The sequence below is a fragment of the Lactuca saligna genome, chromosome 3, assembly GCF_052625555.1.
Source record: "Lactuca saligna cultivar CGN05327 chromosome 3, ASM5262555v1, whole genome shotgun sequence".
NCBI lineage: Eukaryota > Viridiplantae > Streptophyta > Magnoliopsida > Asterales > Asteraceae > Lactuca > Lactuca saligna.
Window position 1 is genome coordinate 210,682,673 of NC_136419.1, and position 27,260 is coordinate 210,709,932.

The 27,260-nt window shown below is 39.9% G+C and overlaps 1 non-coding gene across 1 annotated transcript; it reads left to right on the forward strand.

The window, feature by feature from the left end:
• The first annotated feature begins 14,004 nt into the window (after positions 1–14,004).
• LOC145038170 (small nucleolar RNA R71) lies at positions 14,005–14,111 on the forward strand. The gene has a single exon (XR_013679234.1). It is a non-coding gene; the product is annotated as a small nucleolar RNA R71 (small nucleolar RNA).
• The last annotated feature ends 13,149 nt before the right edge of the window (positions 14,112–27,260 follow it).

A 27,260-nucleotide genomic window follows, 5' to 3' on the forward strand; every position in this document is an offset into this window, starting at 1 on the left:
GAGGTAACGGGCAAGGATCTGGAAGTTCGAACAACGGGACGAACCAAGGACTCACTAAAACGTGCACCTACAAGGATTTTGCGAACGCTAAACCCCGAACTTTCAACGGTACCGGAGGAGTGATCGCCCTGAAGCGATGGATCGAGAAGGTAGAGTCGGTATTCGAGATATGCGAGTGCCCCGAGCAGATGAAAGTGAAGTTCGCGGCCTGCACTTTTGTGGACCAAGCACTCACTTGGTGGAATGGTCATGTAGAAGCTATGACACTTCCTGTCGCCAACTCTATTCCCTGGGCAGAAATGAAAGAGATGTTGACGGCTGAGTACTGCCCCCGAGGCGAAATACAGAAGATGGAGCAGGAACTATGGAATCTCACGGTACAGAATGGGAACATCGATGCTTACACATCGAGATTCAGCGAACTATCTCTGTTGTGCCCGGGTATGATCTCATCAGAGGAAAAGAAGATTGAACGATTCATTTGGGGACTGACATCCCCCATTCAAGGGAATGTGATAGCTGCGAACCCTGAAACTTTTGACAGTGCGAAGAGATTGGCAAAGAGGCTATACGATCATAACCACAAAAAGGGCGAGAAACCGGTAGAGATTGAGAAGAAGAAGGAGAGTGATGGTAAGAAAGGATGGAACAACAAGAGGAAGGGGCGTCAGGGTCCCGAGACCTCTAAAAAGCAGCAAACGGTGGCAGTTCACGCTGTCACTGCGCCGGTACCAGTCACATCACATGCTCCAGCCTCAGCTGCTTCAAATACCTCAAAACCCTATTCCGGTAATCATCCCAAATGCAACAAGTGCGGTTTCCATCACCAAGGAGAATGTAGGGAGTTCCATTGCACCAGTTGCAACCGAAGGGGACACACTGCAAGGTTCTGCAGGACTTATCCTTCTCAGAACCAGAGTCAGGGAAACAACCAGAACAACAACAACAACCACTGCAATACCAACAACACCAATGCCGGCGGCAACAACGCAGGGCCTAGCCACACCTGTTTCGGGTGTGGAAGGACGGGACATTTCCGTCGAGACTGCCCTAACAACAACAACAACTCAGGAAACAGAGGAGCAGGAAGAATGCTGACTATGGGTCAGAGTGATGCAGTTCAGGACCCCGCAGTTGTGACCGGTACGTTCCTCCTAAACCACGCTTATGCATGCATCTTATTTGATACCGGAGCGGAGCGAAGTTTCGTAAGCGAGAAGTTTAAACATTTATTAAAACAACAACCCCAGAAGCTAAATGAAACCTATACGGTGGAAATGGCCAATGGGAAAACCGAATCCACTAGGGAGATCTACATCGGATGTACCCTAACCCTTAACCAACACGTCTTACGAATAGATCTGATGCCAGTGTCAATTAGGAGTTTCGATGTGATTATCGGCATGGATTGGTTAAGCCCCCACCATGCTGAGATTATGTGCCACGAGAAGGCCGTTCGCCTTCGTCTCCCGAATCACGAAACCCTAGTAATTTATGGAGACAAACCTAGCACGAGTCTTCGTCTTATCTCATGCATCAAAGCACAAAAACATATGCGAAAGAACAACTTAGCGTTCTTGGCCCACATAGTGGACAAGGCTAAAGAAGAAATTAACATCCAAGACATTCCGGTAGCGTGTGAATTCCCGGACGTGTTTCCTGAAGATCTTCCAGGAGTACCCCCAGAGAGACAGGTTGAGTTCCGAATCGACCTCGTCCCAGGAGCAACTCCCCTCGCTAAATCACCATATCGATTAGCACCTGCTGAAATGCAGGAATTGTCCAGCCAACTCAGTGAGCTTCTGGACAAGGGATTTATCCGACCTAGCTACTCGCCGTGGGGAGCTCCGGTGCTCTTTGTCAAAAAGAAGGACGGATCTTTCAGAATGTGCATCGATTACAGAGAGTTGAATAAACTCACTGTTAAAAACCGCTACCCACTCCCACGAATCGATGATCTATTCGACCAGCTCCAAGGAGCTAGCTATTTTTCTAAAATAGATCTACGGTCCGGATACCATCAACTCAAGGTCCGAGAAGAAGATATTCCTAAAACCGCTTTCCGAACCCGCTATGGACATTATGAATTCGTCGTAATGCCCTTCGGTCTAACAAATGCACCCGCCGCATTTATGGACCTAATGAACCGAATCTATCGACCGTTCTTGGACAACTTCGTCATTGTGTTTATCGATGACATCCTCGTCTATTCTCGAAGCAAAGAGGAGCATGGCCAACATCTCCGACAAGTCCTAGAGACGCTGCGATCGGAAAGGCTTTACGCCAAACTCTCTAAGTGTGAGTTTTGGCTACGGAGCGTGAATTTTCTCGGTCACGTAGTTAGCCAAGATGGAATTCATGTGGATCCCTCTAAGGTCAAAGCTGTGGAAGGATGGGCAACTCCGACTACGCCCACAGAAATTCGTCAGTTCTTAGGCCTAGCAGGCTACTATAGGAGATTCATCCAAAACTTCTCTAAAATCGCCAAGCCACTTACCTTGCTTACGCAAAAGAGTGTGCCATTCAAGTGGACAGACCGACAAGAGATTGCGTTTCGAGCCTTGAAGCAAGCTCTTTGTAGCGCTCCTGTACTATCTCTACCCGAAGGAACGGAAGATTTTGTAGTTTACTGTGACGCGTCAAATCAAGGTTTAGGTTGCGTTCTCATGCAACGTGGAAGAGTGATAGCATATGCGTCCCATCAACTAAAGACGCACGAAGTAAATTACACAACCCATGACCTAGAACTGGGAGCCGTGGTCTTCGCCCTAAAAATTTGGAGGCACTACCTGTACGGTACAAAGTGCACCATCTTCACAGACCACAAGAGCCTCCAGCACATCTTGAATCAGAAGGAGCTGAACATGAGACAACGAAGATGGGTGGAGTTGTTAAACGACTACGAATGCGAGATCAAGTACCATCCAGGCAAGGCCAACGTGGTAGCTGACGCATTAAGTCGGAAGGAGTACACAAATCGCCGTACGAAAACGCACTCGATAACCATTCAGTCTCATCTGACCGCTCAAATTGCATCAGTCCAGGCAGAGGCTATGAAAACGGAAAATAGAACTAGCGAGGCATTACGCGGAATGGAGAAGAACCTGGAAGTCAAAGAGAATGGGGTATACTACTTCATGAACCGTATTTGGGTTCCAAAGATAGGAGGATTCAGGGAGATCGTTATGAAGGAAGCCCACAAGACACGATACTCCATTCATCCTGGTTCGGACAAGATGTATTTGGACATTAAGCAGCACTATTGGTGGCCTAACATGAAGGCGGAAATCGCAACTTATGTTAGTAAGTGCCTTACGTGTGCCAAAGTAAAAGTGGAATACCAGAAACCTTCCGGATTGTTACAGCAACCGGCAATCCCTGAGTGGAAATGGGAGGGGATTTCTATGGACTTCGTGACCAAGCTGCCCAAGACGTCGGACGGTTTGGACACCATATGGGTAATCATCGATCGACTGACAAAATCTGCCCATTTCCTGCCCATCAAAGAGTCCTACAAGATGGAGAGGCTGACGCGTTTGTACCTACGAGAGATTGTAAGACTTCATGGAGTGCCGAAATCTATCATCTCGGATAGGGACAGTAGGTTCACGTCACGCTTTTGGCAGTCGCTCCACAAGGCCATGGGAACTCATCTTGATATGAGCACCGCGTATCACCCACAAACGGACGGTCAAAGCGAACGAACCATTCAGACGCTTGAAGACATGCTTCGTGCATGTGTGATAGACTTCGGAAAGTCTTGGGATACCCACCTACCGTTGATCGAGTTTTCATATAACAATAGTTATCATTCGAGCATTAAGGTGGCCCCTTTCGAAGCACTGTACGGGCGTAAATGTAGATCACCGTTATGTTGGGCTGAAGTAGGTGACACCCAGCTAGCAAGAACACATACGTCAAACAAGGCATTAACGGGACCGGAAATCATTCGCGAGACCACAGAAAAGATTGTCCAGATCAAAGCTCGATTACAGGCATCGCGTGACCGGCAAAAGAGCTACGCTGATAAACGGCGAAAGCCCTTAGAATTCCAGGTCGGTGATCGAGTATTGTTGAAGGTCTCACCCTGGAAAGGGGTTATACGTTTCGGAAAACGGGGAAAGCTGAACCCGCGATACATTGGACCTTTTGAAATCGTCGCCCGAATAGGTCCAGTAGCATACAGACTACAATTACCTGCAGAGCTAAACGGTGTACACCCCGTGTTCCATGTTTCTAATCTGAAAAAGTGCCTGTCAGATGAAACCCTAGTCATTCCTCTTGACGAAATCGAAATCAATGAGAATCTCCTGTTCGTCGAAGAGCCAATCGAAATCATGGACAGGGAGGTGAAGCGTACTAAGCAGAGTCGCATCCCGATCGTGAAGGTACGGTGGAACGCAAAGCGTGGGCCAGAATTCACGTGGGAACGCGAAGATCAAATGAAGCAGAAGTACCCTCACCTATTCTAGCATTCTCAAATCTAGCTTTCAAACAGAATTTCGGGACGAAATTCCCTCTAACGGGGGGATGATGTCACAACTGGAAATTTTGTGTCATGTAATCTATACATTCAACCTAATGTGAATCAAAAACTTCAATCAAATACAATATACAAGCACTACAAGTAGTCATCAAACAATTGGAGACCCTAGAAGTTCTTGTTAAGTCCATTTTGGACTAGGACTTCCTATTTGGATCCAAATGGACCAATAAGCTTCCAATTGGACTATCATGGGCTTAGGACCCTAATTGGGCTCTAATTGGACCCACACTAATTTATTTCAACATTTTAGGTCATATTGGGCCTAGAATGAAATAAATCACAAGCTTTGATCCATAATTTAACCTAACCTAGCTTAATAAAGCATAAAAATCACAATTTTATTTTATAAGGCCAATAAATACCCTAAACTACCTCTAATGTTGGGCTTAGGGGCAAAAAGCCCAATTTTTCCTTCTTCCCTCCCCATTCTCGGCCCAAGCCCAAGGAAAAGGGAGAGTTGACCTTGGGTTGCCACCTCACCTTTATATGTTGGACTTCCATGCATATAACTCATGTTTCCAAGCAAACATCATATCAAGATCACTTCTTTTTCTCTCCTCTCTCCTTGTTTCGGCCGAGAGCAACACCACACACACACAAAACACTCACAAACTCTCTCTAAAATTCACTCAAGGCTTCTTCTTCTTCTTCATCCAAAGACTCGAAATTTAGGTAGCATTCAAGGAAGTTCTTCCACAAAAATCATCATCTAAGGTAAGGATTTGCTTGGATCTACGACTTATATTCTTTGTTTATCAAAAACCTCTTCCTAATCCATGCAAAAATCATGATCTTGCACTCTAGAAACCCCATAATCTCGAAAAGTTCATCAAGGAGTGCAAAGGCCAAAAATCACTTCATTTCTTCCAACCTTTCATCAAGAACCGAAACTACCCCCTAAGGTGAGCTTCATACCCCCTATTTTCTGTTTTTATGAGTTTTGTGGGGGGGGGGGGGGGGGGAATACAAGTGAAAGTGTAGATCTATATGTGTTTTGTATGCCTTGTATGATTTCCATGCTTATATGTATGCTTTTATGTGTTTTTATGTTGGATCTAGCCTTAAAACCCATCAAAACCGAGATATATCTTGTGTTAAATGATTTTAGCTTCAAATATATTTCTAAACACAAAGTGTTTCAAGAAAAATGGCTAAGTGGTTTAGTAATAATTTTCTTTGGGTTAAAAACACAAATTTTGGGCTTAAAATGTGAAAAATGCAAAAATAAGGGCCCAAATTGACATTTCACAGATTCTGATGGATGAAGTGTGCCAAAACAGTTTCAATAAATAAATTTCTGGAAATATACTCATTTAGGGGATTAAAAACATAAATTCCAAGCTTAATGGGCTAAAAATGAAAATTTCGGCCCAATAAGGCCCATTATGCGAATTTTTCTGTTTTGGAGGGCCAAAACTGTAACTTTCTGTAAAACAGTGGACTATAAGTGTTCCAAATCCTTTTCAAAGGTTTAAAATGCTTTTTAAATTTAAAAAGGACCAAAGTTGCAAAAATTTTCCAATTTGGGCCAAAATTGTCAAAGTTGCGAAAAGAAGGGATTAAAACCGAGAAAACTGCATTTTCAAGGACTTAAACTGTTTTCTATGAAAAATTTGCTGAAAAATATTAATTTCAATAATTTTTGGTGTTAAAATGTCAAGAAAAATAGTTTAAGGACCAAACCGGGAAGTATTTAATAAAAAGGGTTGAAAATGTAAATTTTACAAATAATGAGGGGCTGAAAACAGGAATATTTCAAGACTAGTCCAATGTACACAATTTGATCAAATAATTGCACCGCGACTATCGACGAAATACAATACATTACAATACCAAAAAGTCGTTATTAAACGAATTGGATCGGTCTCGAGCCAATAGAAATCTACAACTACTAACACTACGACACTACGATTCATACAAGTAACGTTTGGTAATACATATACATGCGAGTGTGCACAGACGTCTACGCACCATCTTTGGGCCCCACAAGTGTAAAATCTTGTTCGTTGAGCCTAGCTAGCCCAATGACCTGATCTTAAGGCCCGAAGACATTTTTTTACGGTGTGTTGGGTTTTACCGATCCGACACAACGTAAATGGACTTTCAATGGCTTGTATACCACCGGTCCCCAAGGGTCCTTTGGTATTGCTAGTAAAGTCTACATTTCATGCGAGGCGGGTCGGGGACCCCTCGTACATTTTATCCCCAACCGGCTAATGGAGTTACCGGGGTCTTCGTGATCTCTTTCTCTTCGGATGTGGGACTATACCTAGTCAGGGCGATTGGATAACGCGATTAGTACTGACGACGCCTTCGGAGTCGTTAGTATAACTATAAATTGGGCGTTTGTGTAACGCGGGTTTGTAGTAAATAATCCTGCTCGAAAACCTTCCAACGTCGCCTGGGACTGACACTATACGCTATGCAATGGTTTCAATGTAACATCACGTAATTCAAGGAACTAGGAGAACATCGGGTTTTCCTAGGGTTTTCAATACGAACTGATTTGAAATGCATACATTTTCAATGAACATTTTTTTTACAAGTATAGAAACGAACAAGCATACCTATGGATCTTCACAAACGTTTTCGAAAACTTATCTTTTCAGAAAATATCGGATTTTCTGGTGGTTCTTCAAACAATACAAACATTCGATTTCAAACACTACTTATGAACTCACCAACATTTCATATGTTGACGTTTTTCAAAATACTTGTATTCTCAGGGAGCCAGTGAATCAAGGGAAATCATATCCAGTGACGGTTGCGGTTTATTTTTGTATGAATTGAACAAATTAATTTTTGGGGAATGTAATGTTTAAACAATGTATGATATGTAAACACTACTGGTTGTACTATGTTGATGAATGGTGACGAATGTTGTTATGTTTCATATATATTCAATGTTATGGTATTCAATTGAGTCACGACAGCCCCCGGACGTTTCCGCCGTCTGGTTCGGGGGTGTGACAATCTAGGTCCCCAACATCCCCAGCCGACCCGTCTCATTTTGGTGTCGTATGTCTTGGCCCAGTTCAAAAGGGCAAACTTGAGTCATTCCTTAAACGAGGTCATGCCATCCAAAAATTCGCGCATGTTCCAACCTTGAAAGAGTTGCATGTTTACAATCAAGTCAAAACCCTGTTTCGCAACATAGGGTGGCATGGCTTGTTGAGGGGCCATGAATTGAGCTATAAAGTCCCAACTGCTGAGTTTCTATCCTCAGTTTATTTAGATCATGGGATCCTCTACTTCCATCTAATGAATCAAGACTATGAGATCTCCTTGGATCAAATCAATGCCATTGTGGGGGCCCCAACGGAAAACACATTTGGCCCCGCTGATCCAATCCAAGGATACTATGACATGACTTAGTGGACCCAGCTCACCCAATTACATCCATATGTCTCTAGCGCTGCTAAAGCCTCATCACTTATCCATCCTGTGATTAAGGTAGCTCACAGAATCATTGCTTCGCTCGTCGCCCCTAGAGAGGAGCGAAGCACCATTAGCGCGCTGGAACTTAAAATCCTTTATGCAATGACCCATCCCGAGAATAACCTCATTCCTCATTATGGTCGGTTTCTGTGCCACAAGCTCATCCGCCTTAGCGCATCCCGATCGGGAAAGATTGTTTGCGGGGATATTGTCAGCATGCTCGCCAAGAGCGCCCATATCCGAGCCCCATACCCCGGTCCCCACCAGCCACTGCTGGGTGAGCCTTATCTCACCACCACTGTCCTTGAGTCCATGCGACTCTTCCGCTCGGCAGGCGATGGTACACACCATTGGACCGTGGGTCAAAATCATGATCCCAAGCTCGTCATCACACCAGAAAATAAAGGCATTCTTGATTTCCGAAATCCCATTCATATGACTGATTGGCAAATCATTCCATACATCTTCCCCCACTCTTATTCCACCGAGGTCGATGAGCAAAGCGAAGAAAACGAGGAAGATGGTAATGATGATGAAGAAGAGGAGGAGCCTCACCATGCTTCTCCCACCGGTGGTGGCAGCTCATCCCATTTTGCTGCACCCCCGTCTTATCATCAACAATATATGGACGAATTCCAATCAATCCATACCCGCCTCGACACCTATCAGCAAGATATTACCAGCCTGACCCAGAATTTTTCCACCTTCACCACCCAGTACGCTCGGGATCAAGAGCATCAACGAAAACATGAGGAGGACTTCTGGGCTTGGACCCGAAACCCCAGCTACTATCCTCCTCCTCCACCTCCGTTTTAGGTTGTTCCACCCTCTCCAAGCATCGGGGACGATGCTTATCTTTAAGCTTGGGGAGGGGTAGACTTGTATTTTAGGTTCATTCATTCTCATGCATGCATTTTCTTATTTTCAAAGTTTTCCTTAAAATGAGACGGCTGCTCCACCCCAAGATGCTGAACCACATTTTCCATCGTGCTGCCTATCCAATTCACACTCAACGATAACTGGTCAAAGTAACCAGCCATATCACCCCCAAAAGGTGCATCCACCATGGAAACAGTTGGGTGTGTCGGCTGGCCGCGGTCTCCCCTTCCTCTTACGTTCCTGCGTCTCGGTCTTGGCTCTAGCGCAGGTTGATCGGCTGGCTGATCATCCTTATCTGCACCCTCAACGTCTGATGGAACTATTCCCCAGTGCGATCCAAAATTTCTGACCACTCGCATAGTCTCCAAATATCCCATACCAAAGTCATGTTCGTCTATAGACATCATGGATCTAATAATATCAGGAACAATCAGATGATAAGAACGGGCCAAACGAGTAACAAAATGACCCCCACAAAATTCCTTGTAGACCCGCTCTTTCACCTGGAACAGAATTTGCCAACCAGAACAGGTGAACGAATAGCCATCTCCAATAAATGTCTTTTTCAAGTACGGGCCCACCCGGTCTACGAGCCCTACTTCCCTCAATCTTGTCCAATTGACTGTTGGAGCAATTGCAATTTCCCTTTTATAAAGCCATCCCAATCTGTTGTTCCAACGGATCAAAACATCACGGGCCGTCGTCGCGGGAAAATTGTAAAACGGGTGTAAACCCGCAACCCCAGTTGGAGCCTCTCTTCTTGGAGCCATTCCTGCAAAAACACGAAAAAGAAACAGCCAAAACAAATATCCACAAGTCAAACATAGAAAAATGAATTCTGATTAGCACCAGAATTCACGTCGTGAGTTCGTAACCAGATGAGGCAGAATCTTCACAATCGGGGAAAATCCAGTCAACATATCCCTGGGTTTTACTCCTATACCACTTCCAAACACTTAGCATGAACATTCCACGGTTATTTACGAACTGTAAAGAATTAATTTCATCATTTAACAAACCCTAACCCTAAGTTCCTCTACTAGAACCAAAAATTAAACGTAATAATCAAGAATTAGTACCTTTGTTGGAAGTATTACGTAAGCACAATGGTAATTAGTAGGATTGTCGGCTAAATTCGCAGCAATGGGGACCAAGGGGGACCAATTTTTGTTTCCACTTCGTGAACAATAAACAAATGAGAGGGTTTGCTGGTTTCCAGGGACTTAATATGTGGTCCCGTACTTGTAAAAGTTCACGTCGTGAATTATATACAATTCACGTCGTGAGTAGTGGTTGGGCTTAAGTTTGGGCCATGTACTCACGGACTGGTCTTGGGCTTGCTAGTTTAATGGGTTAAGCCTTATCATGGATTATGTGTCCGGTTTATTCACAATTCACGTTGTGAATGGCTAACTATTCACGTCGTGAATAAAGTCTGGATAATTAAATTTTTCTGAGTTGAATTAAGTTCTTAATTACTACTACTTCCGTTTTTAGGTCCCCACATTTTGTTCTAATAGAGTTGGATGACTCGATCTAAGTTTTCAAAACTAAAATGCAAAAAGAAAGAGAAAAAATTTTAAACCAAACTCGGGTTGCCTCCCGAGAAGCACTTCTTTTTCTTGGAGTCTTGAGCTGGACTCCGTGCCTCCTACGTTGAGTCTTCGGAAGAGTCCTCCACCAAGATCTTTTGCTCCTTGAACCGCGTTTTGTAAGCTTGAACTCTCCTTTTATACGCCTTCTTTGAATTCTCCTTTTTAGCTTTTCCCTTTTCTTCAAGCTTGCGTTTTGTGCCCTTGGTTTCCTCCTCGTACTTTATGTCATTCTCTTCTGCTTTCACCACCGGCCTTGTTACTCTTGAAGTGACCTCCTCTTCATCACTTGTTATTTCCTCATCCTCTTTGCTTACCCAAGAAGGCGGGCTCTTGTAAGCTATGACTTCAATCCAATATGGAACAGATGCCTTTGGTTTTTGTCATTTTGACTTGATGAACTACTTTTATCTCTTCTTCCATAAGCTTTTCCAGTTCTTCTAGTTCATTCTCTTCATTAATTGTGAACACCTCTTCTTTATTTTCTTGAAAGTCATCCTTTATCCCAAAGACTTCTTGTTCATCTCCAACCCTCAAAGTTAGCTTCGACTCGCGGATATCAACAAGGGCACCAGCAGTGTTGAGCAATGGCCGACCTAGGATTATCGGAATATCTGGATCTTCTTTCATGTCCAAGACTACAAAGTCTATTGGAAAAATAAATTTTCCAATTCTCACCAAAATATCCTCCGCTATGCCTCGGGGTTGTGTCACTGAACGGTTCGCCATGTGAATCTTCATTTTTGTAGCCTTCATTTTCTAAATCTCCAATTTTTTATAAAATGAAAAAGGCATTAGATTAATGCTAGCCCCAGAATCGGCTAAAGCATTAACCTTCATTTTATTCCCAAACTCGCATGGAAGAGTGAGGCGTCCAGGATCCCCCATCTTTTCTGGTGTCTCTCCCAACACAACTTTTGAAGTTTGTTCACTTAAAATCACTGTAGACTGCATCTTTAATTGCCTTCGAGTGTCTATCAAGTCTTGCAGTAATTTCTAGTTCTCGGGAGTGTTAGGTGCTACTTGTGCACCTTTTTGCACACCTTTCAGTCCCATTTTATGCATATAATTAGCACAATTGTTCTTCCTTTTCCTTGCATTTTACCATATTCATTTTAGTCTCTAGAACAACCTTATTTGCACACTTTTATATCTTTTTCAGGTAAACCGGAGGTTGGAACGCGCTTTGGGAAGTGTCGGGAAGCATTGGTGGAGATTTCGGGACGATCGGGCGAAGAACGAAAAAGTTGGAAAAATCAATTTTGGATTTGGAGTCAGAGAGGTACACAGGGCGTGTTGAATTTGCACTGAAAAGTGGGTACGGGGCGTGTTTGACCAAAATGGGAGCTGTTGACCATACTTAACACGACCCGTGTTAGTTTAGTGCAAATAAACACGGAGCGTGTTGCTGAACACGACCCGTGTCAGTTTAGCGTATTTTAACACGGGCCGTGTTCGACCCAAAAAACCAACTTTTGGCAGTTTTTCCTATCTTTCATATTACGGGTTGAGGGTTATTTGGACATAAGAAGAACATACCAGAGCACCATTGGAGAAGGGAATTCGAGGCTTTTTGCAAGGGTTTGTCCGTTAACCATTTGGAAACATTAATTCTTGTTTTTGTAAGTTGTAATTACACTTAATTTCATCTTTTAGACTTGTGATCTTGTTCTAGCCATGTGTGGCTAGAACCCTAATTTCTCCAATTTCATGTTTTGACTTCTTGGTAGTGACTTCATTCATATGACATGATATTTGTTCTTAGTTTCTATTTAATGAATTTGATTTTGCTTCAATCGAATGTTTGATCCTAATTATGATTCTTATTGGCCATTTGAATTAGGGTTAGGTCATTCAAGTTATCTCTTTTACAAAATCCGTAATTGTTTTGTGAAATTTAACAAGTAACAAGCATTAAATTAATCTCTATTGAATGAATTTGGTGTAAATCTTATTCATACAGTTTTACACTCCCGAGCTTATGAGGGGTATTGGGTGTTGTTGGGAACATTCACAATAAGCTTCATGCAATCTTATAATCTAATCCTAAGAGCTTGTTTAGATTAGGTTAATAAGGTTAGGGTTAATCAAAGAGCTTGCTTTGGTTAATTAATATGGTGAATGGGAAGTGTTAGAGCTTATTATCACTTTCAAGTACCAACTTATATAGAATTGAACGAATATTGTGTCATCTTGGAGTCACATTGCTAAATTGTCATACATGGGGTTGGAGTCCTCACAAATTCTGAATTTAATTCACGCACTTAATTGATTGCTTATGTTTTTAATTATTTGTTTAATCATTACATTCTAAACCCCCCCTCTTTTTACTATTGGTGACTATAGTACCTTGTGCAAATAGGTATAGACCAATTGTCCTGTGTCTCTGTGGATCGACCCTGCTTTCCTTGTACTACCTTTTAGTGTAATATAGTGGGATTATTTTGGAGTGTATCGTACCCCTTTATTTGTTGGGTTTGACACGCCTAACAGGGAGCTTTGGATAAGGACTCGACAAAGGGGGTATTAATCGGGATCCCCTTCACATGCTTGACAAACTCTCTATGCTCTCTCTCCAGTGGACTAAGGGTGGCTTGGGAAGGAAAAGGCAACTTCGGCTCATAAACTGAGCTGTCTGCAAAATTTTTCTGTTCATGACGGGCCCACGTCGTGAACATATAAGGTTCACGTCGTGATTTCTGGAACTCAGCAGCTTCATGATTTTCGATCTTGATCTTCTTCTTCTTTTGATCGGGTGTTCGTGGTTCTTCATCCAATGCTTCCAGGAACTTCGAGATAGCTTCTTCTTTGGAGTCTATGGCCATTACATGAGATTGGTTTTGTACTTCGGGACTCTTCGGGGACAATTTTTCATGAACTAGAGTTGCTAGTTGACCAAATTGTACTTCAAGGTTATGGATGGAGGCTTGCTGATTCTTTATCAAAGTTTGTTGTTCCAGAATAGCAGAATCCGTGGCCTCGTGTCGCTTTTCCGATGCTTCCATAAATTTCATTAAAATGGTCTCTAGATCGGGTTTCTTCTCGGCTGGTGGTTGCTCCTTTTGATAGAGGCCTTGACCTGTCTGCCTATACTTTTCTTCTTTTTGCTTCTTATATTCTTCATATGGCAGCCACTCCTTCTTCGGTTTCCTCCAGTCCTCTTCAAACTTATCCCCATTAGAGTAGCACACTTGAGCTTTTCTGTTCCCAAATTCATCCACGTTGCAGTCCTTGGTCAAGTGTGGACCATTGCATCGCTCGCACCCCACTCTTATGGCGTGTATCGACTGGTCCATTTGTGTTATCCTGCGATCCATGTTATTCAGCATGGCCATGACAGCTGCAATTTCTTCAGTTTGGGCTCCTCCACCGCCTTTGCTTCCATCCTGCCTCGGGTTATGGTATTCGCGGGAGTGTTTCGCGAATTCTTTAATTAGCTCCTTGACCTCCCTTGGATTTTTCCTTGTCAACGGTCCTTGAGAATCAAGGAGTTGTCTCTTCATCACGTTGACCCCATCATAAAATATTGACATCTCTTGCTGCACATTTAGGTCATGTTGTGAGCAATTTCAAAGTAAGCCCTTGTACCGCTCCCATGCTTCGTATAGTGACTCCCCCGGCTGTTGCTCAAAGTTGGCTATTGCCTTCTTGAGTTTGGCTATCTTGGATGGTGGGCAAAACTGGTCTAGGAATTGCTCACGCATTTGAGCCTAAGTGGTGATTGTACCCGGTGGGAGTGCTTTTAACCACTCCTTAGCAGCTCCTTTGAAAGCGACGGGCAACATCCTAAGCAAGACTGTGTTCCTGTTGACATTTAGGACATTGAAGTAATCTGCAATGTCGTTGACTTCATCTAGATGCTTAAAAGCATCCTCATGATCTTTCCCGAAAAATGAGATGTCCTTCAGCGCAGTCAATATGTGTCCCTTCAGCTCGAATGTGGCATTGGCAGGTATTGCGGGTTGGACTAATCCGGGACCCACATCTTCTCGGATCCGCTTCTTGTAAGCTCCCATGGACATTTCTTCAATATCTGCCATCTCGTTCCTTGGCTCGTTCTCGGGTTCACTCGTGTGTTCTTCAAATTCTGGCTCGGTGTCGCTTTCGTACTCGGTTTGCACGGGTGTATGATCCAAATGCTCAAGATTGCTCTCGTGCTTCGTTGATGAACTTGACTCTCCTGTCTTCTTTCCCGCCTTCCTAGAGAAGGCTGACTTCAATTTTTGCAAGGGTGTCTTTTTCTTGTGAATTGCAGACTCGTGATCTTCTAGTGGTGGCACCAATGGTGTGTTTGAGCCTCTGGTCATTAACTCCTGCAACTTGCTAAACTAAAACGTAAAACTGGACTAAAATAAGAAAAACTAAAAATGAACTCTCAGATTTCACGTCGTGAGTATAATGAATCTCAAGTCGAGAACTCTGTGACAAACAGAACAAAAATTAAACTAAGATAAGCTAGCAAAATAAATAACCAATTAAGCTTTCTGCAGATTTTCTTCCTAAAAAAACGATTAATCTAATGCAACTAATAAACTAATAATCTGCACCGTTCCCCGGCAACGGCGCCAAAAACTTGATGTGCACAAAAGTACTCACTAATTTTAATATTTATAACCTAACAAACTAAGACTAACTATGCACTTATAGGCAGTGTACCTAGTCAGATTACAGTATAGCTTAGGTAAGTCGGGTGTCGATCACAGGGAACGGTGTTACTAATTAATCTACTTACTATTAAATTAACCTAATTGATTAACAAATTTAATAAAGGGGTTTTATCTGATTTTGCAAGATCAGATGAACTTAATCAAATTAAATAAAAAACACACTCTTGCTTAGTGAATCCACTTCTTCCTTATGGCTAGCTAATGATTATGGGTTATTAAGTTGGGTTTTAGTTATATTAGTAATTTAGTTCTATCTTACCAATAAGTAACTAATTCATGTTAAACCATGTATGTTCACACATAATTAAACACAGAACTAATTATGAATGTAGATATGCTATGTAAGATTTGTTGTATAAACGCAATTATGATCACAATTCACGTTCTCTAGCACAGCTAATATTTATTCAGTCTAATTACTAACTAAGATTGGTCAATCCTAGCTCTAACAATTTAATGTTCACTAAATTATTAGGTAAATAAGTTCATGCAGTTTCATGGTCACTAAGCTACACAGAACATGCAATCTAGCAATTAGATAAACAAATAATAACATGCTAGGTTATACAAATCAAACACAAACAATTCTTACCAACTCAAATTAATCCATAAACATATAACTATTCATAAGTTCAAAGCTTCATCTAGCTAAGCAAAAGTAGCTAGATTTAGCTGCTCATCATAGTAATTAAACTAACACAGCTAAAACTAATGAAAAACATGTTTATAATCAACTAAATATAAGACTTTACTTTTTTTGGTGTTGAAATCCCTCTTCCAGGACCTTTCTTCTCTTCTGAAACGTCTCCTGGAACTCCTTTTCTTCTGCCAAAAGTCCCCCATTCGTAAAGGTCAAGGATCTTTATAATTGCTGTTATCCATAAATTCACGTCGTGAATAATAATAAATTCACGTCGTGAGTAGTAGATAACCGTGCCCGCCAAGGACTTCTTCACCCGCGGACATATCTTCTAGAACCATTGATTCACGTCATGAGTTCTTTAATTCTCACGTCGTGAATAACCCTTTTCTCCAGATTTACTTCACTTTTACTCCTCTAATTCCCAAGTTTCTTTCTTTAATGTTTCCAGTCCTCTTTTCTTCAAAATGTCTTCTTTTTTTGCTGTAAACAACATTTAAGCTCATAAGTACCACTATTCTAAACAAATTACCAACTTTTTAATAAAAAATGTACTTAAATAATGCCTAAAAATAAGTATAAATATGGCAATATCAAAACCAGTTTCAAAATAGACTAGGTTCCAAAGACCAACTAATCCTGCACTTTGTGCTGCAGCAACTATGGAGGAATATCGTCATACCTTGGTATGTTGATAGTGGTTGTTCCAATTGTACAACACTCAGAAATTTAAGTGTGATAACCCGAAATTTTCATTCGTACAAACTTTATGGTCAAGCACTTCAAATAAAAGTCAAATACATTTCTGCTAATTTTTAGCCGGTTTCAAATCCGTTTGAGTGTTTCTAATAATTATTCTTGAAACGAACAAATAAAAAGAAGTATTCTATAGGGTATTGGAGTAGCAAATGCACACGTAACACCTTAATAAGGAATTTACGGCCAAACTTATGGAGTTTGGTCCGTAAATTCCCTTAGGGCCGCAAACTCATGCATATAGCATGAGTTTACTCTTCATTTTCTCATTCTCCAACTTTCCACCTCAAGAACTTCCACCATTCTCTCTCAAGTATCATAACCCCTTTCATCTAATCTTCCAAAAACATAAGTGTTTCTTCACTTGATTTGTTGTTATAACCTTACATCTAGTTGTTATACATCATTTCATCCATGCATTCTTCATTTTCACTTAGATCTTCAAGTGTTCTTCAAAACACCAAGAACACACACTAGTGTTTTTGGACCGTGAACACCCTTTCAAGCCCTTTTATTGTAAGTATTCTTACCCTAGTGTGTTATAAGACTTGTTTCACTTCTTATTCAACTAGAAAACACAAAGAAACACAAGATCAAAGGTGTTTATGGCCAAGACATGTTCTTGGGCTGTAAACCCTTATAAATGGGGCAAAGTGAACCTTAGTCCCTTCCTTAGCCTTGGCTACTAGTCTAGATCACTTCCTTGAAGTGTTTTTGACCTTAAACATCAAAAATATCAAGTGCACATAGAGTTAACGATCTTAAACTCATAAAGAAATGGTTCTTAGGCCGTAAACTCTATAAAGTGGTGCTATTGTGCCCCTAATGCTTCCTAAGGCTTGGACTTGATCATAGGATGCTGAATCTTGACTTATAAGACCTTAAATCACCAAATGACACTAAGTACCATGAGTTTACGACCATAAACGCATGGGGGAAATGACCTTAGGCTGTAAACTCCTTATGGAGCGGTCCTTGGGCCATAAACTCAAATGCAATGACATACAACCTTTAGATGAAACCCTTTGGTACCTATAGCAGTTTAATCAAAGTGTTTCCATGTCCTAGGGTGTCTTAACTTAGTTAATTAGTTGTTAATTGACTAATTGGATACGTATATGTGTTATTATATGTTATATAGGATCATTGTGTGTGTTCAAGTCTTCACTTGACACCTAGCACCTTGTCCAACACCTCTGTACAATCCACTCACTACAGGTGAGTTCATACCCCTTAATCAACCTTTTAAATGTTTTAAAATGCTTTTACGGGGGTGGGGGATACAAGTTGAATCACACTAAGTTATTATATCAATTACATGTGATTATTAACTAGCATACAAATGGACTTTCTATACTTAAAACTGTTTTGTCAACAAAACTACTTTCAAATGATTATCAAACACTTTTAAATGTGAAACTCTTTATAAAACTTTGTTGTAGTTTCCAAATCTTTACTTTCAATTCTTTAAACTCTTATATTGTCAAATCATGTCCAATACATATATAATTATATAAGTAAGGTTTGAAGGACTTAGGACTGATAATACACTCTATTTCCTATTCCTTGTTTGGTTGTGGACTTAGAGTACCCTAATATTTATCCGAGTGTGATTTGCTCCTTAGTTATATATCCTGTGTATATGTATAGACATAAAATCTTGTTATCTTATTTTGAGTACATTCAGATATACACTCAACATTACTATTAACCTATAATAGGTATAGTTTAGAGTTATACTACTTACTATTGCTTGTACAAAGAAACACACAAAGAGTCACTTCATACATGAGTCACTACACACTATAAACAATACATACACTACACTATACAACTGAACATACTATGATGAGAGTCAGAGAGAACATACACTAGTACATACTATTCATACACACTATATACTATACTAGAGAACATACTATGATGAGAATCAGGGAAGACATACACTACGTACACATTGTAACATAAATGTGAGGCACTACTTCGGGGCATGGCATCTCTGTCATTTCTTGTCTTGTATCCAGAGTCTCCTGGAGGTAGAGCGTGAATTCTTGTATAGATCTATACTGGACTGTCCGTCCTACACCTTGCTGCTAGCTATAGTGGAACTGCAGGTCTACGGGTGATGAATGTCATAACATCTCGACGTCTTACATCGTCGTTGTTCATTAGGTCGATCAAGTATGGTTACAATTACATCACATTATACCTTAATTAACAATTGGATTAATGTAGTTACTAGAATAGTAGTTATAATATTATTATACTACAATACTTCATTATTTTCCCTTTACATCTACTTTGTGATCTCCTCACAATAAAGAGTAATGTAAAAACTATATTTTCACTAATGATAGTCACGATTTGGTAAAAATACTCACTTTTACAAAGAACAAACATGCACTACACTTGATGCCTTGGTAGAAGGTTGCTTTTAATGGAAAATATAGTTTTTTCTAAGAGATACAACGATTACTACAAGCATTTTGCATACTTTTACACTCAAACGCTTACAAACATTTTCATACAAATTATGACACTAAATACTTATGAACTCACCAGCTCTAATGTTGATAAACTCTTTCAAAGTAATTTGTATTCTCGGGTCATCAGTAAATAGGTACCTAGGCCAGCTTTTGAGATGATGGAGCACATATAAGACTCATATTTTATTTTGATTCATATTTTGGTATCTTATAAACCACATAACACACTTGTATTAAAATTATATATTTAATGCAATGGATGATGTTGTTTACTTGTTTACTATTATTCTTTGTTGTGATACTATACATGACACCCTCCGCCCCTAAAGGTTTCGGCCGTTATTAGTTTTGGGGTGTGACATTAAGTGAGGGTATGTGTCCCTTGCGGGAAAGGAAGAAAGGAAAGGATCACACTTGGGGTTTGTGGTTAATGATATCAAGAATTTTCGAATCTGTTCCAAGATAGAAATATGCGTGTTTTTCTCAGATCATCTAGTTGCGAACTTCCATTGGTGAATTACGGTTTGAGTTTTCTTCCCGATACTCCTTACATTCTCTTTAAATGATTCATTTTGAGGACAACACTTTTTATTTTCTTTCTCTCCTATGCACAAATTAAGGGCGAGAAATCAATATACCAAAAATTATAAAAACAAAAATCCAAAAATATTTCCTTATGGTTTTCTTTTGTAGGTGTTATTTGGGAAGTGATATGAAGCTTAATGTTTTAGGGCAATATAAAATTCGTGTAATGCACTAAAGATGAATTGTATATGTCACACCCCAAAACCTGAACGGCGGAAACATTCGAGAGTGTCACAACAATGCATAATAGTAAACAAGCAACAAAATCGTCCATTGCATTAATAATATATATTTAATACAAGTGTGTTCTATATAGTTTATAAGACACCAAAAATATGAATTAAAATAAGAGATGAGTCTTGAACGTGCTCCATCTTCTCAAACCTGGTCATCGGTACCTGTATAATGGTGACCTGAGAAAACAAGTTATTTTGAAAGCGTAGATCGACATTAAAGTTGGTAAGTTCATAAGTATTTTAGTGTCGTTGCTTGCATGAAAGTGTTTGTAAATGTCTGATGTAAAATTTTGAAAGTATTTGTAGTAAAGGTTTGTATCTCCTAAAAAATCCTTTATTTTCTACTAAAAGTAAAGGCCCAAATATTCTGTGCGTTGTGTTTTTTGTAAAAGTTTGTATCTTTCCTAAGTATGACTATCATTACCAAAAATATTTTACATTATCGTTTATGTGAGAAGATCACAATGTGAATGCAATGGGAAAGTAATAGTGTACAACAGTATTGTATGTAATTTACTACCAATGTACTAACTACCGTAAACCAGTTTGTTAATTAAGGTAAAATGTGATATGATTGTAACCATACTTGATAGACTAGTAAAACACGGCGCTCTAAGGTATCGAAATGGTATGACACTAGTCATCCGTAGACCTGTAAGTCCCATTGTAGCTAGAAGCAAGGTGTAGGATAGTTAATCCCGTATAGATATATACACCAACTTACGCTCTCCCACCAGGAGACTCTGGTTGAAAAACGTGACACAACAGTTGTAACACCCCAAAACCAGAATGACGTAAAATGTTCTAGGGTGGAGGACGTGATGTACAGTATCACAACAAAGAATAATAGTAAACAAGAAAACAACATCATCCATTGCATTAATAATGTATTTTAATACAATTTTTCTGAACATTTTATAAGACACCAAAAATATGAATCAAAATAAAAGATGAGTCTTGAATGTGCTCCATCTTCTTAAAAGCTGGCATCGGTACCTGTCTACTGATGACCTGAGAATACAAGTTATTTTGAAAGAGTTTATCAGCTTTAAATCTGGTGAGTTCATAAGCATTTTTAGTGTCATTATTTGTATGAAAACATTTGCAAGTGTTTGAATGTATAAGTTTGTAAAACTTTGTAAATGTTTGTATCTCCTAGAAAATCCTATATGTTCTACTAGAAGTGGCCTTCTACCAAGGGCCGACTGTTATGTATGTTCGTTTCTTCTAAAAGTGTGTAATTTTCCCAAGTATAACTATCATTAACAAAATATAGTTTATACATTAATGTTTATGTGAGAAGATCACAAAGTGAATGCAATGGGAAAATAATATAGCACTGTAATGTTGTATTATAGTAACTACAACTGTACTAACTACCTTAAACTGGATTTTTATCAAGGTATAATGTGATTTGATTGTACCATACTATCGACTAAACTGGATTTTAATCAAGGTATAAACTCATGATGATTTGTACCAAATGGTGTTTTAAGGTGTTATAAACATCAAGGAAGTGTTCTAGACTCAAGTCCAAGCCTTAGGAAGGAGTTATGGTCCATAAGCACCTCTAACTAGGGTTTATGGCCAAGGGAGATGCTCTTGGCCGTAAACACCTCTTGTTCTTGAAAAATGGATGAATTTAAGGTGTTTAACATGTGTTGCAACTAGATATTGAGTATAGGGAAGTAATACTTACGATATAAAAGCTAAAAATGTTGATTTTGGACCAAAACACTAGTGTGTGTTCTTGGTGTTCTTGATGAAATGAAGAACTCTTGAAGATCTAACGAAAAGAAGATATTTCATGGATGAAATCACGTATCTTCACTAGATATAGAGGAATATCAACCTGAAAATAAAAGTATTACTTACTAGATTGAAGATCAAGATGAAAGTTCAGGATGATAATTGAGAGAGAATTCGAGTTCTTGAGGTGTAATGGTGAATAATGAAGAAACGCGATGGGATATCATGTTTAAAGGCATGAGTTTACAGCCGTAAACTCACATGGTGTGGTTGTAAATTCCACATGATGAAGTTTCTAGCTTGCTTGGTGCTCAATGGACTCAAGAAGATACTTCCTAACACCCGATCCTTGGTGGTACTAGGCTTAGGATGCTCAAACAGACTCTAAAAAGGGCTAAAAGTTAGCAAAAACAAGTCTGACTTTGACTGAATGGTTGTAGAAGATAGAATTTTAGGGTTGTCACATCATCCCCCGTTAGAGAGAATTTCGTCTCAAAATTAGAGTTTAAAAAATGAAGTAGTTACAAATAACTAAACGAAAAGATGAGGATATTTCAATTTCATTTGATCCTCACGCTCTCAAGTGAATTCAGGTCCTCACTTGGCATTCCAGCAAACCTTCACTATCGAGATACGGCTTTGCTTCGTTATCTTGACCATTGGGTCCATGATCTCTATTGGTTCTTCCACAAATTTGAGGCTCTCGTTGATCTCGATCTCATCGAGTGGGATTACAAGAGTCTCGTCGGACAAACACTTTTTCAAGTTCGAGATGTGGAAAGTGGAATGTACGTTATTGAGTTCGTGAGGTATATTGAGTTTGTTAGCTATAGGACTAATTCTAGCGAGAATCTCGTAAGGCCTTACGTATCTTGCATTTAGCTATCCATGCTTTTCGAAGGGCATCAAGCCCTTTCAGGGTGAGACCTTCAATAAAACACGGTCGCCAACCAGAAATTCCAAAGGTTTCCTTCTTTTCTCTGCGTAGCTTTTTTGACGGTCTCTAGAGGCTTTCAATCATTCAAGGATTCGAATGATCTTCTCTGTCGTTTCCCGAATGATTTCCGGACCTATGAGAGTGTTGTCAGGAACACTTCCTTTAGCTAACTGTGTGTCTCCCACCTCAGCTCAGCACAAAGGGGATCAACACTTACGGACATAGAGGACTTCAAATGGAGCAGCCTTTATGCTCTTGTGATAACTATTATTGTTGGTTAACTCGACAAAGGGTAGATGAATATCCCATGCCTTTTCCAAAGTCAATCACACAGGCTTGCGACATATCTTCCAGATTTTGAATAGTCCTCTTACTTTGTCCATCGGTTTGTGGATGGTAGGTTGTACTCATGTCCAGCCTAGTTCCTAGGGAACTTTGTAGCAACTGCAATAACCTTGAAGTAAATCTATTATCTCTATCAGAGATAATGGATATGGGGACACCTTGCAGTTGTACTATCTCCTTAATGTATGTTCTAGTAAGTTTTTCCATCTTGTCAGTTTCTTTGATAGCCAGAAGTGTGCGGACTTGGTTAACCTGTCTACGATCACCCAAATGGTATCGAGACCACCCGTTGCCTTGGGCAACTTCATTATGAAGTCCAGCGTGATCCGCTCCCACTTCCATTCAGGTAACTCCGGTTGTTGGAGTAAACCTGATGATTTTTGGTATTCGACCGTAACCTTTGCGCAAGTAAGGCATTTACTTACGAAGGTAGAAATATTTGCATTCATGTGAGGCCACCAGTATAAATTTTTAAGATCCAGATACATCTTATCTGAACCTGGATGGACGGAATATTGAGCGTTGTGCGCTTCGGTCATGACCAAGTCTCTAAAAACACCGTGTTTCGATGTCCACATCCGATCCATGAAGTATAAGTGTGACAACCTGATATTTCGAATCTATGTAATAACTTTAAAAAACCAAGTATTGTAACCACTTTTGAAAATAATAAAATTAACTTTGAAAATAAAATGTACAAAAGTCTCTATTTTGTTACCTACTATGTTAGATATCATTAAACCGTGAGCGTACATAAAAAAAGAACGTCCAAATCTGACTTCGAATGAGGAAGTTATGACTTTTCCAACTTCGGTATAGCAGTAGACAGCTAAATACTCAAAACAGAGAGCAAGATACTTTTGGCCGGAATGACCTAAATGGGAATCGAAGGTCTCGAAAATGGTATTTCAACGGTAAAAATTCTAGCAAAAACCGACATCGGATAAAGAAGTTATGGATTTCTAACGAACTTTTCTTACCCCGACCTTTTAAAAATAAATAATAATAATAATTTCAAAATTTGCCGACAGAGTCTAAACGAAACTTGTAGAGCGTAGTCTCACCTACGCGTGGATATAAGGAACGTCGAAAACAGAGTTCGTATGAAGAAGATATGAATTTTTGAAGTTTAATAAATAATTAAAATTTAAATTTAAATAAAATTTCGGTATTATCCGAAGAGGGAGTGACCGGGCCAATCCGAGTTACGCCCAGCGTACTCGAGGACTAGGTCTCGGAACGTCCACGTCGCCCCTCTACAGCGCTATGCCCAGTCCCATCCAAGCTCATAGGCAGTCGAGGATGCGGTCACACATGACGCATGCGTACGCCCAGCATAACCGCGTACGCCCAGCGTACCGAGGCGGTTCCCAACCCGTATAAAAGGGATGCAACGGTTCCGGAGAAATTGATCATTTTCTCTCCTCTTTCTTGTGTTTTTACCTCGTTTTTCGTGCACGTGATATCCCGAAGCCCCGGTTTCAATACTCAAGCCCCGAAGGTAGTTCGCGCTCCCGAGATTCACGAGAATCCCGAGAAAAATCCACTTTCTCAACTCAAAGTTCTGCTCAGTTTTCGTCTCGCCTTCTTCGATCTATCAACTGAGTTCATACCCCTATAAACTATGCTTTTAAATGTTTGATAAATGCTTTTATAGAATATTAAAGGGGGGACATGCAAGTAAACTCGCGGTTATTATCGTGTGTAACCTAAAGTTTCACTACATAAACTTTTTATCTAAGTAATGATATGTGATTCATAAACTACTACATGAGTATTTTCGTATGAAATATATATTCTCAATAACACCTTGTCTTGTGGAAATAAAACGTGTTTATATATATATATATATATATATATATATATATATATATATATATATATATATATATATATATATATATATATATATATATATATATATGAATCAAACACTTCATTTATACATTAAGTATATGTGGCCAGTTAGGTCACTTTACAAGTTATAGTTTACATAACGAGTGAGCATTACACTAGGGTTTACTATATGAACGAAACACACGTTGAAAAACTATTATAGGTATAGTTTGCGAGAAACTCATGAACATTTACATACTAGGAACACTACATCAAAGAGATATTTTCATATACAAGAACAAATGGACATTTTCATACGTAAATCTGTTATATACTAAATTTTGTGAGACGTTTCACGTACTTTCGGGTATGCATTTTAAGTCCTGTATTATATATCATAATCCCTTGTAGGGGGAGCGTGATACTTGTGTATAGATCTATACAGGATTGACAATCCCGCACCTAAGTTGTTATCTACAGCTAGGCCGACATGCCTGGGGTGACAAACGTCATAACTTTCCAACGCCTGAAGAACGTTGATATAGGCATCCTGGTAAAAAAGAATGGTTATAAGACTCACATGGAGTATTATAAACACATTGATTTACGGGGTTTTTCAAATGCCTTAACGATTTACACATAAAACTACTATTATAGACACGAAAAGCACTATTGCATTACAGTTTTGGAAAAATCAAACTACCATCTACTATTGTAGAAAATATGGGATTTTCTAGGAACATTTAACATGTACAAACCATTTTCATTCATTTCATATAAACATTGTCACTAAATACTTATGAACTCACCAGCTTAAATGTTGACCTACTCTTTCAAAACCACTTGCATTTCTCAGGGATTCAGTAATACAGGTAAACTGCAGCTTTACAAGAAGGCACGCTGCGACGTTAGTTTAATTTCATTTTAAACAACATATTGTAATTTCTTTTGAAACAAGTACCTTTCAACAATATAAACTTTTAAATTTTACATGTGATGGTTGTATTGCTTTCTTTACTATGTATTCAATTGTGGCGATACTACATGAAGTCATCCACCCTCGAACGATTCTGCTGTTCTGGTTTGGGGGTGTGACAATAAGGCTCCTCTACCCTTGACTTTCAAGTTGTTATCCATCCCTCTCAGGGATTCACCCGCCACTTTTTCAGGTTTCAAGGCTTCGAGCTTAGCCTCTTTAATTTGAGTGGACAAGTGTGAATGGATAGTCATAGTCAATGAATTGACTCTACGACCAAAGTATTATTTCCGACTCGGAGCGTCAGCTACTACGTTGGCTTTACCCGGATGATAACGAATTTCGCATTCGTAATCACTAAGTAGGTTAACCCATCGTTGTTGTCTCATATTGAGCTCCTTCTAGTCGAATATATGTAGTAAGCTCTTGTGGTCTCTAAAGATAGTGCTTTTGTACCATACAGGTAGTGTCTCAAAGTCTTTAGAATAAACACAACTGCTCCTAACTCAATATCATGTGTGGTGTAGTTGATCTCGTGTGTCTTCAGTTGCCTTGAGTCATAGGCGTAACCTTACCTCGTTGCATCAGAATACAGTCGAGCCCTTAGTTTGATGCATCACAATAGACCACAAAGACTTATATTCCTTCTAGGAGGTATAGTATCGATGCGGTGCATAAGGATCGTTTCAGCGTTTGGAATGCTTGCTCTTGTTTATCTTCCCTGTCAAAGGCCAAACCTTTCTCGGTCAATATAGTAAGCGGTTTCGCGATCCTAGAGAACATCTGAATAAACCTACGATAGTAGCCAGCGAGGCCTATAAATTGATAAATTTCTGTAGGCATCTTCGGTGCTGACCAATTCTCAATGGCTTTGATTTTGGAAGGGTCCACATGAATTCCCTCTTCACTAACAACGTGACCCAGGAATTCGACTTTCCGAATCCAAAACTCGCATTTAGATAAATTCGCGTAAAGTTTCTCTGATCGTAATGTTTCCAAGATCTGATATAGATGCTTACTATGCTCTTCCTTACTATGAGAGTAGATAAGTATGTCATCAATGAATACAATGACAAACTGATCCAAGTAAGGACAACATACCCTATTCATTAAATCCATGAATACTGTGGGCATATTAGTTAATCCGAATGGCATCTCCATAAATTCGTAGTGTCCGTAACACGTTAGGAAGGCTGTCTTCGGGACATCTTCCTCTAACAATCGTAAGTTCATTAAGTTGACCGGATAGTTCTTGCATCAACTGGTGCTAGGCGATAGGACGATTTGGCTACTGCGGTAGCCCCTGGAACTAAGTCGATTCTGAACTTGACTTGACGTTGCGGAGGTAATCCTAGGAGTTCTTCTGGAAAGATGTCAGGAAAATCGCATACCACTTGGATGTTCTTTATGTCTTTCGTCTCTTGGCTCACATCGACAACATGAGCAAGGAATGTGCGACATCCCTTTCGCAATTACTTCTGGGCTTGAATACTCGAGATGGTAGAAAGGTTCATGTCAGGTTTGTCGCCATAAACTACTAGAGTTTCGCTAGACGGCAGATTAAGGTGAACAACCTTTTTGTAACACATGAT